This window comes from Mixophyes fleayi, chromosome 1 (assembly GCF_038048845.1).
Source record: "Mixophyes fleayi isolate aMixFle1 chromosome 1, aMixFle1.hap1, whole genome shotgun sequence".
NCBI classification, from domain to species: domain Eukaryota; kingdom Metazoa; phylum Chordata; class Amphibia; order Anura; family Limnodynastidae; genus Mixophyes; species Mixophyes fleayi.
Window position 1 is genome coordinate 365,951,781 of NC_134402.1, and position 18,093 is coordinate 365,969,873.

Genomic DNA, 18,093 nt, shown 5'->3' on the forward strand with positions numbered 1-18,093 from the left:
CTGTCGACCCAACGGAAGCAGTCAGTGACTTTCAGAGGACTCCTGCACTCCCAGAGCTGCCAGCAGTCTACTGATCGATAGACACTCCATCTCCTCTCAGTGCAGGACAGAAAGCTAAATGCTTGGTCTATTATTGGTTCATTGCATTCACTTTTTTGTCTGGCACTGAACTGATCTACAATCAGCCGATGTAATAGGTTGATAGAGCTTGGAAACCAGACACAATAGAAGCACAGATGAATTAAGCAAACTATCGCGTCACCATTGACTGTGTTCAATAGAGCACGCTTGGCCGCCAGGGCCAGGCTCCAATGTGCCACGCATGGCCGCCAGGGCCAGGCTCCAGCGTGCCACGCATGGCCGCCACGGCCAGGCTCCAGTGTGCCACGCATGGCCGCCAGGGCCAGGCTCCAACGTGCCACGCATGGCCGCCAGGGCCAGGCTCCAATGTGCCACGCATGGCCGCCAGGGCCAGGCTCCAACGTGCCACGCATGGCCGCCAGGGCCAGGCTCCAATGTGCCACGCATGGCCGCCAGGGCCAGGCTCCAACATGCCACGCATGGCCGCCAGGGCCAGGCTCCAACGTGCCACGCATTCCCGCCAGGGCCAGGCTCCAACGTGCCACGCATGGCCGCCAGGGCCAGGATAAACGGGCCACACATGGCCGCCGGGGCCAGGCTAAACGGGCCACGCTTGGCCGCCGGGGCCAGGCTAAACGGGCCAGGTTAAACGGGCCATGCTAAATGGGCCATGCTTGGAGCCAGGGCCAGGCTAAACGTGCCACGCTTGGCCGCCGGGGCCAGGCTAAACGGGCCACGCTTGGCCGCCGGGGCCAGGCTAAACGGGCCACGCTTGGAGCCAGGGCCAGGCTAAACGGGCCACGCTTGGCCAACTGCCACACCACCTTTATATAATACACACCCCAAACTGATAGAACCATGCCCTTTTTATATTGGCATATTGGAAAACAGTTTACAGGAAAGGTTTTCGGTGCATTTATTCTGGTATCAGTAACAAACATGCTCTTCTTGATAATATGTATAGACATACAATTTGACTGCTGATATTATCTTAATCAAGCTGCTAGACTGATTCTTTCTGCATTTAGTGAATGGCAGTCAGTCATGTGGGATTCTTGTTTTAAATAAATGTGCTTCAAACAAAGATATACTTTATATAAACTGTGGTAGATGATTTGAAAGATAGTTAAATATACAAGTTAATCATTTCTTCAGGTAGGTTAATGATAACATATTTTCATTTTTTGTTTTGGCCTCCAAAATATCAGTAGGACCACAGAGTGAGGCAACCTGGATTAATGAGCGGTTAGAACCCGCAGTTGTCGCCGTTACTGTTTTGGATGGCATAAAACCAAAACAATAATATAAAAAAAATGAATGGAATGAGATCCTGCCAGCTGCAGCCAACAAGTGTCACTCTGGGCACTATGAGCGGAAGGCATTATGGATGATTGTGACTCAGATTAATAGCTCTCACAGGACATGGTCACAGGCGGGAACTGGTAGAGGCACTGATACTTATGGCAATAACTTCACTAAAACTTTTAAATATTAATTTAAAAGAAAAAATGTAGCATATATTTTTTTCTGACAGGAAAGGGCACATTACAACACGTAAACAAAAAAAAGAAGAAAAAAAAAAAAGGATTATAATCCCTTTCTGCATAGGAAATTCTTATTAGTTTTACTAGTGTGAAAGGCATCACATGACTGTAAAGATCTGCAGCTAACCAATCACACTAACCCAGTGGTTCTCAAACTGTGCGCTGCGGCTCCCTGGGGTGATGCAGCGTTCTCACAGAGGCAGGGCCTGATTTACCGCTAGGCAACCTAGGCACCTACCTAGGGCCTAACGGCTCTCGGGGGGCACAGCTGGGGAAGCAATTCGGGAAAAAAAAAAAAAAAAAAGGCCCCTCCACCGACTCGCGCAAGGTTTTTGCCACCTGATCCCTCACTGCTGATCATCACCGTGCTGTACTCACCTTCCCCTACCGCCTCTATGACAACATTTTACCAGTGGAAAAGGAAGAGCGCTCCAGCCTGCGTTACCTGACAGTGCTGTAGACCCATTGATAAAACTGACTAATATTACCCTGCCGGCCACCAGTCTATTGCCTAACATGTGCATCATGAAAGGACTACACATTCCAACGTGCAGCGCAGCATACTGAAGTGGTGTTTAACTGGAGAGCACTACATGTCCCAATGTGCAGCGCGACATTGCAGTCGAGGGAGCGGATAGCACTACTGTTCGTGATGGCGGCGGGATAGTCCTGGATGGAAGTCGCGCTCAGCGCTCTTCATCTTCTCGATCGGTAAATATTTTTCCCTCCTCTTCCTCTCCCTCCACTTTGTATCTTTAATCTCTTAGGACTCGGGGGAGTGACAGCTCTGGGGTCTATAATACTTACAAAGCCCTGTTACCTCAATATAGGGCGTCTCCTGGCAGCGGACATGTTAATGTCTTTCACATACCTTCTAGTGTCACTTCATGTGCCTGTCACTGATTGTCACTATTGTGTTTCTATCTATTGTGGGTGTGTTATTGTGTAGATCATCAGTGTGTTACTTACTGGTGTGTTATTATGTGTTACCGGTGTGATTTAGCGCCTTTGTGTTACTAACAAGTGTGTGTTACTGATCTGCTTTGTGTTACCAGTGTGAGTTAGGAGTGTGTCAATGTGTGGATCACCAGTGTTAAGAACATATATTCTTAGCACACTCCTTTTTCACTGCTGGTGCAATAGGTACATTATATTTACTCTCCATACTACACATGATTGTGCCTGGGCCATTTGTTTTACATATATTCTGGACATGGAACTGGGAATATCAGTATACCCCTTTTGACAGCATTTGATGTGACATAAATTATTAGACATAGGAATAATTGGTAGAGGATGCACAGTTCCCTTCTTTTGCATTTATAATTCTCTTAGACATCGGCCTTTGATTCCATAACACCCCCTGATGATCATTACAAGTTGCTCAACTTTTCAACAGCTTGCCAGGAAATAGCTTTACAACATTACCAGAATAACTGTATGTAGTTTATCACACAGACATAAAATACATATATCAGGAAATGTCAATAGTCACTGTGTCGTGAATTTTCTGCCACTCACAGACTGTTTCACAGCCTGGCATGGAAGGCGAGGGGGCGCTGCGGGCATATTAATAGTGGTTCTGTGTGTATTATGTGTGTGTGAGGGGCCACTGCTCACGTGTATTATGTCTGTGTGAGGGGCCACTGTGTATGTGTGAGGGGCCACTGTGTGTGTGAAGGGGGGGGCCCAAACCGATATCTTGCCTAGGGCCTCATAAGGTGTAAATCCGGCTCTGCACAGAGGTGTCGAGGCCACGGTCGGCGATAAGCGGGGTAAGCAAGGTGGGTATGCCAAGCCTGAGGGGTGCACCCATCCTCCTGCCATCGCCCGCTCGTCCACCAGCTGCCCAAAAAGCAAAACAAAATATATTTTTTTGTACCAGTACGAGGGTGGCGGTGCCCAGCCTCCTCCTCCCAGCTCCCTTCGCACTGACTGTCAGGCATGACATCACGTCCGACATTTTCAGTAAGGTGCTGCACAGAGAGGAGCCTGAACAGAAGAACAGAAGAAAGAAGGCCAAGTAAAATGTAAGTAAAAGAACAGAGGGGCAGTACTGGGATGAAAGGGGCAGTGTGATAAAGGCACAGTGTAATAAAAGGGAAACTGATAGGGCACAGTGTGATGGTGAAGAGGCTTATATTGTATTATTTTGAACCAACTACTTAGGGGTGTCTTGAAAAAAATTATGGCGACTCTAAGGGTGCCTGGAACTGAGAAACTTTGGGAACCCCTGTACTAACCAATCACATTCCAACTTTCTTCTAAATTAAAATCTCTTCTTTCAAATTATACCTGTCAAATATAGTGATCTACGTTATGTCTTGAGAGTGGTAAAATGCTTCAATGAAAAGATTACAAACACAATAAAAAGAAAAGTTAATATACATTGCTGGCCATGCAGGCTGCAACTCCCATGCTGATATTTGGCAACTGGGCCAATATCGCAGTGTTTGTGGCCTGAAGAAAATCAAAATGCCCCAAAACAAACTGATTGAAGTCGATCAGGTTATTGCTGTACATGTTGGTAAATGCGCCCCAAGAGGCCAGCTTTTGGCTATGTCGCTATAATTCAGGCCTATGTGCGGCCAAATCGGCACTTATTCTGTCAGCCAAGCAGCGGGAATAGTTCAAATGGTCAGGGGCTCCTCTTGTTAAAATAAGTTTTCAAAAAGTTTCCATAAATCTAGAACCCTCACAAATGTTGAGTCAATATTTCTAATAATAATAGCAGGTGGAGACCAGAGTATTGTCTTTGTGAAATTATATGAACAAGGTCAAATGCCTGTATACTCCATGTACACAACTGCAATGCTTGGAAACCGTGTGTGGGGACGTGAAGGTGATACATAATTTTTCACTGGAAATGTGTTTGTTTTTCAGAACTGACCAAGCGAGGAGTACAATTCCTCCTTGCACATATAATGAACACAATTTACATTGTTTGTATCCTCCAGGCTTTAAAAGTTAATATTTATTGAATAGGAATATTTAAAATAAAAAAAGTTGCATTACAACAAAGGTCAGTAAAATCATTGTGATGGGGACTGCAGCACATGAATGCCTGCCGAGACAGAATGTGTTTGATGAAGTTAGATGCATCTGCTCAGCAGCTTAGCTGCATGCAAGGAGCTGTGATTTAGGAAAACACATCATCAAGCAACACCCACCTCAGTGAGCACTTAGGGCTAGATTTACTAAGCTGCGGGTTTGAAAAAGTGGGGATGTTGCCTATAGCAACCAATCAGATTCCAGCTGTCATTTTGTAGAAAGTACTAAATAAATGAAAGCTAGAATCTGATTGGTTGCTATAGGCAACATCCCCACTTTTTCAAACCCGCAGCTTAGTAAATCTTGCCCTTAGTGTCATGATTTCCCTCGCCCCGCCCACTTGACAAAAAACACACTCACATTTTCTTTTCATACCTTGCCTCCGCATCGCCCAGAAGCCAGGTATGAAAGCATGCAAGTATGACCGTATCAATACTTTTTCATGATTACTTGTGTCAAGAATAAAAGAGGACTTGCTTAAGGCCTTGAGGTCCTTTGATGGATCAATAGGTAACTAAAAACAATAATAATAATAATAATTTTAATGGCAGTCAGAGTCTATCAGTTCACAGCAACGACAACTTATATATATGTAGCCATATCTCAAGAAATCTAAAACAACATGAACACCAGAGAGTCTCTTGGGAGGAAGCAATTTTCATCTCCGTTTTACATATCCCAAACAAAAGGTTCATCATTGAAACTAGCATTTAACTGGTTTAATACAAAACAAGGCTCAAGAGACTTGAATTGGTATTCCACAAAGCTCTTCATTCAAAATATCAAGTGGGCAGAGTGAGACCATGCCCTCCTGGGCGTGGCCAGCATATCCAAAGGCCTAGGCTGCCCAAACCAAATCACTCTTGCACCACCACAGGCACACATAGTAAGTGTGTGTGGCACCCACTCACAGCAGGGCAGGATATACGTCCATGTTTGGGTAAACAAATTGCATCCTGATTCTAAAAATAGCCTGTAAGGCTGTGTCCAAAACTGTTAAAAAAAAAAAAAAAAAAAAAAGCACTGTTTTGTATTGAAAGTTGTTCTTCTTGTTTCATCTGACCTGCTCCTGGTACCTTCAACCAGTGTGAGCAAATAAACAACACTTGCTTCAATGACCTGCTTGGAAACTTCTCTATTCCTGTGACCTACAGATTAGACCCAAATTCTAAATCGTTCTCCGGCTGTTACTGAGATTTGGACCCAGCTTTTCCGGTACCACCGTTCTGCCCGCTACCCAGCAGCTCTGGCTAGTGTGATAGGCCAGGGAGATCCATCCACAGCAACTCTGATCAATCGGAAGAGGTCAGGAGTACCAGCCCAGGTACACCAGCAACGGGGTACATTAGCAGCGTCAGTTACCCAGAAGAAAGCCGGTACTGGATGCCAGTAAGGAGTCCAGTGGTGGCACCATTTGTAAGCCCCTCCTACTGCGACAAGAGGGCGCATTTGGGATAACGAAAGGAAACGGTGGCAACGTAAGCCCAGCAACAGCAGACAGTGTGGCATAGGTGGTCCATCCTGTCTCACAGTAAATAGGATAAGAATGGAAAGAAATCTAAAAAAAATGACTTACATTTGTTAACAGTACGGAATTGTAGTGAGTGAATGGAGGACCCACCTTGCTAATACTATGCATGCATCCACCCACATTTTTCTTCATAACAACATTTGATGGGACTGCTGCATAGAAGTCTATATATTTCACTCATTATGGAAAGTCATATATACATACATACATACATTTATCTAGCAATCTTCTTAAAAGCATAAAATAGTTTCTGCCACAGAGGCTGAGGGTTTGTTCTCAGCTACCCACTTTTTTTAACCAATGGTTATGCTCACAGCATTGCATTCTAAAATTTTAACAGCGCATTTTAAAACTTTAGAACAAGGCATGACTACTTCTCATGCATTAACAACCGCTACTAAGAGATTGAAATCTAGCTAAAATACATCACTAGAATGTGTCTATAAGTAGTGTAAGGCGTTCAATAACTTGTAACCGCCTGCACACATAGAGGAACTGTTTGATTCAAATTTTGTTCAAGATTTTTAATATATTATTTTCAGACTGAGGTGAGGATTTATTTGTTGCAAATCAGACAGGAGAATAATCAAGAAATAAGAGACGGAAGAGTTGGTAGCCAATGAATCACAGGGTGTAAGAACCAGACGAGTAGCTAACCAATGCCAGGGCGTAAGAACCAGACGAGTAGGCAGCCAGTGCCAGGGGGCAAGCACAAGACAATTAGCCAGCCAATGCCAGGGGGCAAGATGACTAGCCAACCAATGCCAGGGGACAAGCAGGCAGCCAATGCCAGGGGGTAAAAACCAGACAACTAGCCAGCCAATGCCAGGGGGTAAGCACCAGACAAGCAGGCAGCCAATGCCAGGGGGTAAAAACCAGACAACTAGCCAGCCAATGCCAGGGGGTAAGCACCAGAAGAGCAGTTAAACATGAATTATCAGTCTAGTAGAGAATTCAGGAATGCTGGATTACAGAAACGAAGCACAATAAACTGGTGGCAAGTGGGTGCCTCCTTATAGAGAGAGCGGGTACCTTGTTAGTGATGTATGTGGGAAACATTGCTTCTGTGCAGCTGTGTGACACTTTCACATGGGCAAATATTGCCTCTGTACAGATTAAAAAAAAAAGTACCAGTGGCTTTTGCTTGATGTAAGCTTGCGAGCAGGGTTCTCTTACCTCTCTGTCTGTATGTATTACCCAGTATTGTTTTATTAATGTTTGTTCCAAATTGTAAAGCACTACGGAATTTGCTGGTGTTATATAAACAAATGTTGATGAAATAAATGTTGATGATGATGTGAACAGAAAGATCACGTGGGAAAACATTGTGCCAGTGGTCACATAGCTTCCATGCCATCTTGGAGAACCATGGATGAGTAGGCCCAAACATGAATACCATGATGCCCGCAACATATCATCATCATCATCAATTTATATAACGCCACTAATTCCGCAGCGCTGTACAGAGAACTCATTCACATTAGTCCCTGCCCCATTGGAGCTTACAGGCTAAATTCCCTTATATAGACACACACTCACACAGACAGACAGAAGGAGAGACTAGGGTCAATTTTGATAGCAGCCAATTAACCTACCAGTATGTTTTTGGAGTGTGGGAGGAAACCGGAGCACACGGAGGAAACCCACGCAAACACAGGGAGAACATACAAACTCCACACAGATAACGCCATGGTCGGGAATCGAACTCTTGACCCCAGTGCTGTGAGGCAGAAGTGCTAACCACTAGGCCACTGTGCTGCCCGACATGCTGGAACATAGAGAAGAAGTTACAGCAGGTAAGGCCTATGGGGACATTTTGGTCAGGGATTGTGTCTGCCAGGATCCTTAGTGCACATGTATGAATATAAAGATTAAACTTTGTGAGAAAAAGAAAATATGGAGAAGTGTTAATTCCAGGAGGAGAGTGACTGCAGAGAATCATGGCGGAGCAGGCCTTGACATAGCGGATAGAAGAGTTACAGATCTTTGAAAAGGAATAAACATATGCTCAAATAGAAGAGGAAATAAAAGAGTAGGTGATAGTGACCCCCCCCCACTCGGTACAGTATCATTTCTTACTTACAGTCCTCCTCCCTGTTACCAATATGAGGCTAGATGACTGGGAAGAATATAAGTAAGAATAATAACTGTTCATGAAACCATATAGCCTTTTTGTAGTATGGCAGACATAGCACAAAACACACTCAGGGTTGTCAAGACATCTAAGGACTAAGAGGTTTATATATTTCTATTTCTGTCCTGTGTCTTGAGCAGCACAAACAGCTCCCCAATAATAAATATTTATAAATGGTCAGGTAGGATTATATGTGATGAAAGTGTGCCGAGACAGGGCAAGAGATAGAGGATGGAAAGGAACAAGAGGAAGAGAGAGAGGGGGCAAAGGGAGGAGAGAGAGGGGGCAAAGGGAGGAGAGAGGGCAAGCAGAAGAGAGAGTGAGATGACCACCAGAATCACTGGAGATATACTTACTATCGAGAGCCAGTGTGTGGAACATTCCATACAGCAGATTGGTTCTGTCCTATGCAGTGCTCCCTTTATAAACCTAGCAGTGGAAGAGTTAATCAGTCATCTGCTTGTTATACACCAAACAGAAACCCATTTAATGGCCCTAAACTTTTGCCAAGTCACAGTGGGTTAAAGAGTCTCCTATTCCAGTCTGACCTCCTGCCTCCATATCCTACATTACTCCGCATAGTTTCAACTGTCACTAACGTTCAAGGTTTTAAAGATGGAACTATCCCTATTTTTCAATACCCACCAATTGGCCAGTAATAATATTCTGTCTATTAAATCCAATTCTCACTATTTATTATTAGTCTTTATTTATATATTATAATACACTGTATTATTATGGACTGGGGGAGTAAACATAGAAGCTCAATGCAATACTTATGCTTTGGGCTTTATACATTAATATTTATTAAAGATAATTATTTAAAAAAAATAAAATAAAAAAAATTGACATTATTGCCAAGCTCAGTGCAGTCAGTACAGTATCTCATGCACATAGGGGGCACCTGCTCCCTATTTTAAAATGTTGGCAACTAAATTTTTGGACAATTGTCCCAGTTTAGCCTGCAGGAGCCCGTGTCACCACCCACGACCCATTAGATATGTTGCAGTATAACATTTGATTGAAATCTGCAACCACAGGACCAGAGAATGTACAACTCCCGGAGTATTTGAAGCAAGTAACACGGCATGTGAAGGGTCACCAAGGGCAAATGACTCTGTGAAACTCCTCTTTGACCTTCATTCAGTCATTGTTTTGCAAATTTGGCTTTAACAGGAAAGTTTAGGTGTATGGTCTTTTTAAATTTAAAAACATTGGTATCTAATTCATGTATACAGGTATCCTAACACTTAGAAGGGTCATTAAGAAGATTATATACCATATTTCTAGAATATACCAATGTATAAGTAGCAGTTATTCACCACAAAGCCTCATCACAATTCATATTTACATTTATTAAAACACCAGGGGCCTGATTCATTAAGGATCTTAACTTAAGAAACTTCTTATTTCAGTCTCCTGGACAAAACCATGTTACAATGCAAGGGGTGCAAATTATTATTCTGTTTTGCATATAACTTAAATATTGACTGTTTTTTAATGTAGCACACAAATATCAACTTTAAATTCCAGTGTACAAATAAGTTATCAAGTATTTGTGTGCTACATGAAAAAATAGTCAGTATTTAACTTATGTGCAAAACAGAAAACTAATTTGCACCCCTTGCATTGTAACATGGTTTTGTCCAGAACACTTAAATTAGAAGTTTCTTAAGTTAAGATCCTTAATGAATCAGGCCCCAGATCACTTGCTCTAAGAAGGTAAATAAAATAGCCCCAAACTCAATGAAACCGTCCAAATTACTGTGAAAAAATGTAAGAAAACTTGCTTGCCTTTTACAAGCAAAGGTTATGAAGTCTCTTTGAAAATAAAGTTTAATAAATAAAATACATAAAGCACCAGGCCACTGCAGTCCAGACGATACTCTCCCCTTATCTCCTGTAACTGATAATTCCACAGGCATGAGGACCTGGAGAATTTTGAATAAAAACCATGCTGATGCCAATTGGACAAGTTACAGTGGGGTCTAGTATCTCAAGGCTGCAGAGGGCTTTTTAACTAAATGCAAGTTTAGGATTAAAATATTACCTTCTGTCTGCATTCCTATTTAAGTTAAACAAACTTTTCTCTCTGCTCACAAAAATTGTTCAGGTTAGATGTAAATTAGAAGCAGTTGTCATTTACTTTTAAAATAAAGTTAACAATGATAATGGTGTACATTTATGGACTTCTGTGCCCTGACTGCTCATAAATTCCAGTGGGGTGCACAAAACTAGATGTGCTTTATATGTCAGGCAATGGTAACCATTCTGCATCTATTTATTTTTTGTCACTGGTAGTTGTCCATTCTGGAAACTTTCCAAAATTAAAACAAAAAAAATCAGAAAGATGTCCAATGTGAACAGACAGTGTTTTATTCCAGTGTTACAAGACAGGGATCTTCTAGCAGGGGGTGGGTGGGGGTTATCTGGATAGTGCAGGTGAGACTTGTTTAAAATAACTTCAAAAGAAGCAAAGCAAGGTAGTATTAAAGCAGGTTACAGTTACACACACAACTTGCGGCATCTCAATCCTAGAAGGAGGTAACAAGATCAGCCCAGAGAGGAACATTCCCTAAAAGAGTGCGAGAAATCACTTCCTGCCCTTTGTTTTAATTAGAAAAGCAGCAAAAAGCACTGAGCCATGAATGTGGGCAGGGTGTCCCCAGGGACATATTCTATAATACAAATAATCCAAGGGCTGCAGGAAGGGCACAGGTACCCAAACATGCACCACTCATTCTTCCAACACAAATGGATCTGTTTTACTTATGCAAGGTATACTCCTACTATTGTCATTAATAATCACAATAATATATTTAAGAGCCCTGTAACTCATGTAGTAACTACAAAGACATAGCAGTACAAAGAGAGAGCAAGTGATTGGTAAAAACAAACAAACCGTGAGGTGTAGCGTTAGATGCATGTCATTTTCCTATGCATGGTGTATGTCAGTAGGTAGAGACTAGAGATGAGTGAAATATTGTGCGAAATGAGTTTTGTGCGAACCCGAATGTTTCATGCCTTGCAAAGTTCAGCGCTATAATCTTCAAGTTGTGCCCTAGCAGAAGCCACGCGGATGGGTAATATTTTACCCAGCTGGAAGCTTCAGACCATGGGGTAATTGGGGAGATTGTAAGCTTGCGAGCAGAGCCTTCTCACCTCTTTGTCTGTTTTACCCAGTTTATTAGTTTACTGTGTTTGTCCCCAATTGTAAAGCGCTACGGAATATGTTGGTGCTATATAAATTAATGATAATGATGAGTTACAGTTTACCTTATCCATTGACAACAATGACAGCACTTAAATCTCAGGCCAAACACTACAACTCAGTGTAATATTCCAGCTTTATCCTCGCTGCTGGGCCTTAGGACGTGGCAGGAGGGTTACATACCACTCCTTCATTCCAATATGGCATAGGGTACTGTTCTATTCCCTCAACACCACCAGTCTCCCACCAAAAACTGGAGAAGGGGTGGGTGACTGAGCTACAGAAAGGACATGACAGCAGGTGTATGGAGCTTAGCTCACTCTTCAAGGGATAAAACATGGGAAAGACCCACAACATATAACATGCTTATGCAACTGAAGTAATATGTTGTAATTTTTACTTGACAACAGGTAACGTGATACTACAGTTCCAGTGCCTGCCCCATGAAGCTGCTGGGCGCACCGTGCAGGTCTTCTTATCACACAACGGCGCTCTGCTGTGTAGGTACTGCCAGGTTTCCATGTACTGCTTGTTCGGTAAAGTCTTTCAGGAGATTTTGAAGCGTTAGAAGTAGAAGTAGTAGCATTAGTAGCAGTGCCAATAATAACTGGTGTTTTATTTAACATTAAAAAAAATCATATATTTATGTACTAGAGAAATTAATGTTATGTATACATTTCTTATCGTTAATAAACATTTATAGTGTTTAATTAACGGTCTTGTGAAGTTGGCTAATAAAATTAAGCAGAAGAGAAAGGCAGGTTGTCAGTGGAAGGCCCTGATGAACCAGCAGCCGCGTCAAACAAAAGACAATTACTTTAATAACAAGAGGTATCAGACATGACCCTTCCGTACAGAGGCTGAAACCACAGCTCTGCCAGGCAATAAGAGATTATTTACTTCTATTCACCACACACTTGCCACGATTATCGGTGCAGTTTAATATTAACCCCATGCCTCTCAGAAGGGCCACTAAAGGGTTAAGCTAGCTGGCAATCAGCAGCTGGACAAAGTCTTTGAAGTGCCCCTCCTCCCCATTCTGTGCTCCTCAGAAAGGAAGGAGTTTTGTGGAATGTACTCAGAGGAATGACCTCCGCTCTGGAATGTGCTGAGCAAAGGAGCATGGAATGTAAGGCCCCTTTCGGGGTACCCAAAAATAACAAGGATTAGGTGATCCCCACTCCCTTCAACAATCTGTACATTACACAACTATCTAATATACACTTAGGGGTCATTTCCTTTAACAACAATGGGCTCATTGCATAATAATTGCCCCCTCCCAATTATTGATTGGGCACTCAAGCACCTGTGCTTCAATCTTCACCTCCGAACCAATCAACAAATAATGTCATCACAGAGACAGCAGAGGTTCTGGGATAGGCTTTGCCGAACCATTTCTGACCCGTCCCTAATATGTGCAAACAGTAACAGAACGGAGCTGAACTCAGTACTAGTAAATGTAACTAGATGTAATCTTCACACCTAAAGAACACAACCAAGTTCAAACGGACACCTAAGACGTCAAACAAATACAAATAAACATCCTCGGAATCAAATTAGTCACTTCTAATGAAAGCAGTTTTCAGATACTTAGTTTAATATTTCCATATACCGGAAATAGGATTTTAAACATTCCCTTCATGAAAGACATACAGCCTATGTTATATCACCAAAGGCAGAAAATGATTCTGGAAGATCACTTACATCTTTAGAGCCAGCAATGATCTTGGAACATTAAGTAGAAAGGTTATTTATTTAGTTCAATATATAACTCAACACTTATTTTTCCATAATTTGAAGAATCACGTTTAAAACATACAAAATGAAATTTATAAATGACATCCCTGGCATTCACCTTTTAAAATTGCCCAGCAGTGCTCCTCACAGTAACTGTAGGAGGAGAGAAATGGGGAACAAGATAGTATAGTTATTCATAGGTACAATACAAAGACTTCTAGGGATCCAAGTAAAAAGTTTGTAAAAAATAAAAAAATTGAACAGTTGAGATAGAGATATATATATATATATATATATATATATATATTAACAGCACACAGCTAGAAACAGTGTGGGTAGACTTTGAAAGGAAGTAATTAGTTGTCCTAGTTTCCCTATTGTGGTTAAAACATCCACACACAAAAAAAAAAAAAGTAATAAAATGTTATTGCTCAACTATACAAAAGGCATATTATATTCTCTCTAACATCAAAGGGAGGACCATAAAATGATCAGAGGTTGATAATCTCTTCACTTTGTAGATAAATGTTAAAACATTACTTATCTCTTGCACCTCAGGAACACTCTGCAAACACAAACACACTGTTCTTACATTAATGGAGATCAAGCTAAAAGCCAAGTGAAAGATACATTCACTTACTAATCTGTCTTGTAATACAGTTGTTTTGTTACGTATATATAAAAAAAATCCCACTTTATAGTTTGCTCTTCTAAAGCTAAACAGGTCTTTACTTAGCCTCAAAGTCAAATTTATTTAATTGCATTTCACGTAATTTATAAACAGTTGTGAACAAACTAATGGGCACAGGAGGCAAATAAACTCAAGTTAGTGAGGGGACACAGTATCACAATTGGAAAAAAGAAGATCATGTGGTGGAGAGAGGCCTATTTTAGCAATCAACGATGTGGTGTGTGCAATGTGGCTAACAATGTGATTGTACAAGGAAGATGTGAATCTCAGTATTTTCTTTTTTATTTAGATATATGGAAATCAGTATAGTGCGTCTCCAATAGGAGAACAGTCCAGATTCCGTACCCCAGGGGAGGTGTGGCCTGTCATGACTGGGTGTCACTATGAGCAAATTTAGGCTTTATTTGGGAGGAGCAATGCATGGTGGGCAGCACGGTGGCTAAGTGGTTAGCACTTCTGCTTTACAGCACTGGGCTCATGAGTTCAATTCCCGACCATGGCCGTATCTGTGAGGAGTTTGTATGTTCTTTCAGTGTTTGCATGGGTTTCCTCCGGGTGCTCCTGTTTCCTCCCACACTCCAAAAACATACTGGTAGGTTAATTGGCTGACAACAAATTTACCCTAGTCTGTGTCTCTGTGTGTGTATGTGTTAAGAAATTTAGACTGTAAGCCCAAATGGGGCAGGGACTGATGTGAGTGAGTTCTCTGTACAGCTCTGCAGAACTAGTGGCGCTATATAAATTGATGATGATGGTTTTGTACCGAATATGCGTTATAAAATGTTGACAGCTATGTAGTCAGTTTCCAAATATTATATTGTACCATAATTTTGCAAATGAAGTTGTAACTGCAATAATCTGTAACCAAGGTGCAAAAAATCCTAATCGCAACATTGGTTGTTATTTACAGTGTATAGTGCTTTAGCCCCCACTGCAGAAAATACTTATACTAGCAGTACCTGCCGCATGACTCCGTGCTCTGTACCATTCTGTTTGAAGGCCCACTAAACACACTGTAGTCCTCATTTATGAAACACAAATTATAAAAAAGGCATGGCACAAAATCCCCTTTGGTGGCACCTCAATTTCGGCAATCGTGCTAAGATTCCCACCAGTGTGCGTCGGTTTACGGGGCAAAATGGTGGCGTCTGCAGAAGAGCAGACGTTTACACCGGTTAATGTGAGGTCAGGGCCATCTTAACAATATTATGGGCCCCCGGGCAAAGCAGTGCACCGGGGCCCCTAGATATAGATATAGATATATAGATGTATACAGATACAGATATAGATATAGATATATAGAGATAGATAGATGTACTTGCTCAGTGACCCTTGTAGGCTTTTTTGCAGGTTTATTTCTATTGCAGGATTATTTATTCTCATTAAGAGCCGTGCCTATGGGGCCCCCTTGCCTGTGGGGCCCCCGGGCAGCTGCCCATCGTGCCCAATGGAAAAGATGGCCCTGTGTGAGGTGGTGGGCAGAGTAAGGTGTTGCTTGTGAAGTACGGAGGAGCATAGCCACAGCCACTCCGTAAAAGGACTTGATTGTTGCACTAGCTATGAGCACAGTGCGCCTCTTCTGGCTTCTCCACCTCCTCACACACCTGATGTGCACAGGGTGGACCATCTAGCTGCACCAATTCAGAATCAAGGAGCTTTGTGCTTGTACGACTAGGACCTCACTTAACGCGCAGTCTAAGTGCTTGTCCACAGGCAACGCAAGAAAACCACTGGAGAAAATGAACAGGTTATAGAGCTATATATGTGCTGTGCGGACATGCTCTCACTTTCCAGCCCATACAACATGCTGTTAACATGGCATAATGAGATAAACAGCAGGGGCCTGATTCATTAAGGATCTTAAATGAAGAGGATCCTTATTTCAGTCTCCTGGGCAAAACCATGTTAAATGCAAGGGGTGCAAATGAGTGTTCTGTTTTGCACAAAAGTTAAATACTGACTGTTTTTTCATGTAACACACACATATCAACTTCAAATTTCAGTGTACAAATAAGCTATCAAGTATTTGTGTGTTACATGAAAAAACAGTCAGTATTTAATTTATGTGCAAAACAGAATACTAATCTGCACCCCTTGCATTTAACATGGTTTTGTCCAGGAGACTGAAAGAAGGATCCTCTTCATTTAAGATCCTTAATGAATCAGGCCCCAGATCTCTGGTTAGTTTTCATAGCTGGTTCTCATGCAGAATGTTCTATGGAATACAGAAGACAGAATCACTTAGGTGGAGTCCTAAGGAAGATAATTTAATGTAATCTCAAACTTTAAAGTAAGAGACTGACTGTACTACCTTAAAAACACCATAACAACATTACAGTAAAAGAAAACCTCATGTTCTAGATTTTAGTCTGCTGCTCTAAATTTTGAAAGTTATTCAAAAATCCCATTACAAGTGCACTAGAAAGTTGCTAAAAAAAATAAAAAATCATACAGTCTGTGCCTATTTTATACTAAAGAAATATTTTCTGTTTGGTCATGCTAAAGAGCTATGGAGACCAGTTGAATGTTACGTTTCGTTTTCCTCTTCCAGAAAGAATCTAACAGATGGCAGACTTCTGGGAGCTCTGTGCAAGTATACCAGTATCTGGCCGCAGTACACAGAGCAGACAGCAGGGCCAAGCTCTATATGAACAATAACACAGCCTTGGAAGTGCTGTTGCCCTTTGACAGCAGAAGCTGTGTGCTGGGAGTGTGACCAAAAGCAACAGGAAGTCTGTGCAGGCCCCCTCTTAGGCTCAGGCGCACTCAACGGTGTTGTGTGAATGGGGAACACGAAACAAAAGTGTTCCATCACAATCTCAAAAATGCATTACTACAGGGCTCATCTCCACTGTTTTACACAATAGACATGATACCATTGGGTAAATATGCACATAAAATACTACAATTCTGACAGCCAATAAGAATGTTTTAGATTTAATCGCCCACTGATTGCTAAGCGTATTGTCTCTAAGTGACCTCTAACTGAGATCTATCGGATGTAGATAGGGACTGGTTGTAAATGCACATTGTCGAATCACAGTCATCATCCTACTACATTACCTGTGGTCCATAGGATCTAGCTGTTCATCCCAAACACCTGTATGGCTGACCTACATGAGTGGATGGAAACAAACTGGCTAAAGGTTCATGCACACAATTAATGATCTGGTGTGTGTGTGTGTGTGTTAAATCATATTACACATGGAGCCTGTTGTTTGAGAATTTTTTTTCTTGATCCATGACCTGATGAAATATATCCAAATACACTGCAAATGAACATACTCTATCATTAATGGGTGTGATGGAACACAATGGTGTTTGTGTGTAGGTGTGTTGAATACAGACATTACAGAGTAGTTGTGGTTGTCAGTCCATGACTAACAAATAAATGACAATATACTGGCCATGTTTAGATTATACCGTTCAGTCCCTGTAAATAACCTAGTGGAAGAGAGATTTGCACTCGGACAGCATGTGTCCGTTGTCAATATTCCACTTGACAATATATCACAAATTAGGCATCATGTGCCTGAAAAGACTTACCCCCTTACCCCCCACAATAGACACTTCTGTAGCCTCTCGACTGGATTAATGTAAGTATTCAGGTCTACCAGAAAGGCCTTACAGATAGTGCTGAATGCCGCAGCCAGACTATGGAAGCACCAGACTTGCCATGTACATTATGTTAGTTCTTCGCTTTCTACTCCAGCTGCCAATAAAATACAGAATTTACTTACTTGCTGACTTTTAAAGCATTGTATTATCGAGGCCCCAAACTTGATCTGATAGATCTAATAGAGCCGGATATTTCCACATGTTCCCTCCATGCTTCACAAACACCCTAAATCCACCTGAAATCCTTTGGTGCTCAGGTCAGGCCTTTCTTCCCACTACTCCCACCCTGTGGTACCAGCAGTTGGTTCAGCCCCAGAGACACCATCCTTGAATGCATTTAAAAGGCCCCTGTTTATTAATGTTGTGGAGAGCAACTACAAGAATCAGAAAACTACAAGTGCTTTGAGTACAGATGGAGAAAAGTATTGGTCATATTACAGTGATATTACTACCGTGTGCTAAGGTTTGGTATGACCAGGTCATTATCATCTCAGC

The 18,093-nt window shown here is 42.0% G+C and overlaps 1 protein-coding gene across 2 annotated transcripts in view; it reads right to left on the bottom strand.

Moving 5' to 3' along the window:
- The window catches only part of ZNRF3 (zinc and ring finger 3), a 116,644-nt gene that overhangs the window by 41,190 nt on the left and 57,361 nt on the right, over positions 1-18,093 (bottom strand). Inside the window, exon 1 of one of the 2 annotated variants that reach the window (XM_075178551.1) lies at positions 13,408-13,445. The exons of the other annotated variant lie outside the window; for it this stretch is intronic. The gene's annotated coding sequence lies outside the window, so the exon portion shown is untranslated. Of the gene's footprint in view, positions 1-13,407; positions 13,446-18,093 lie in introns of those variants that run through there. 2 annotated transcript variants of the gene reach the window in all.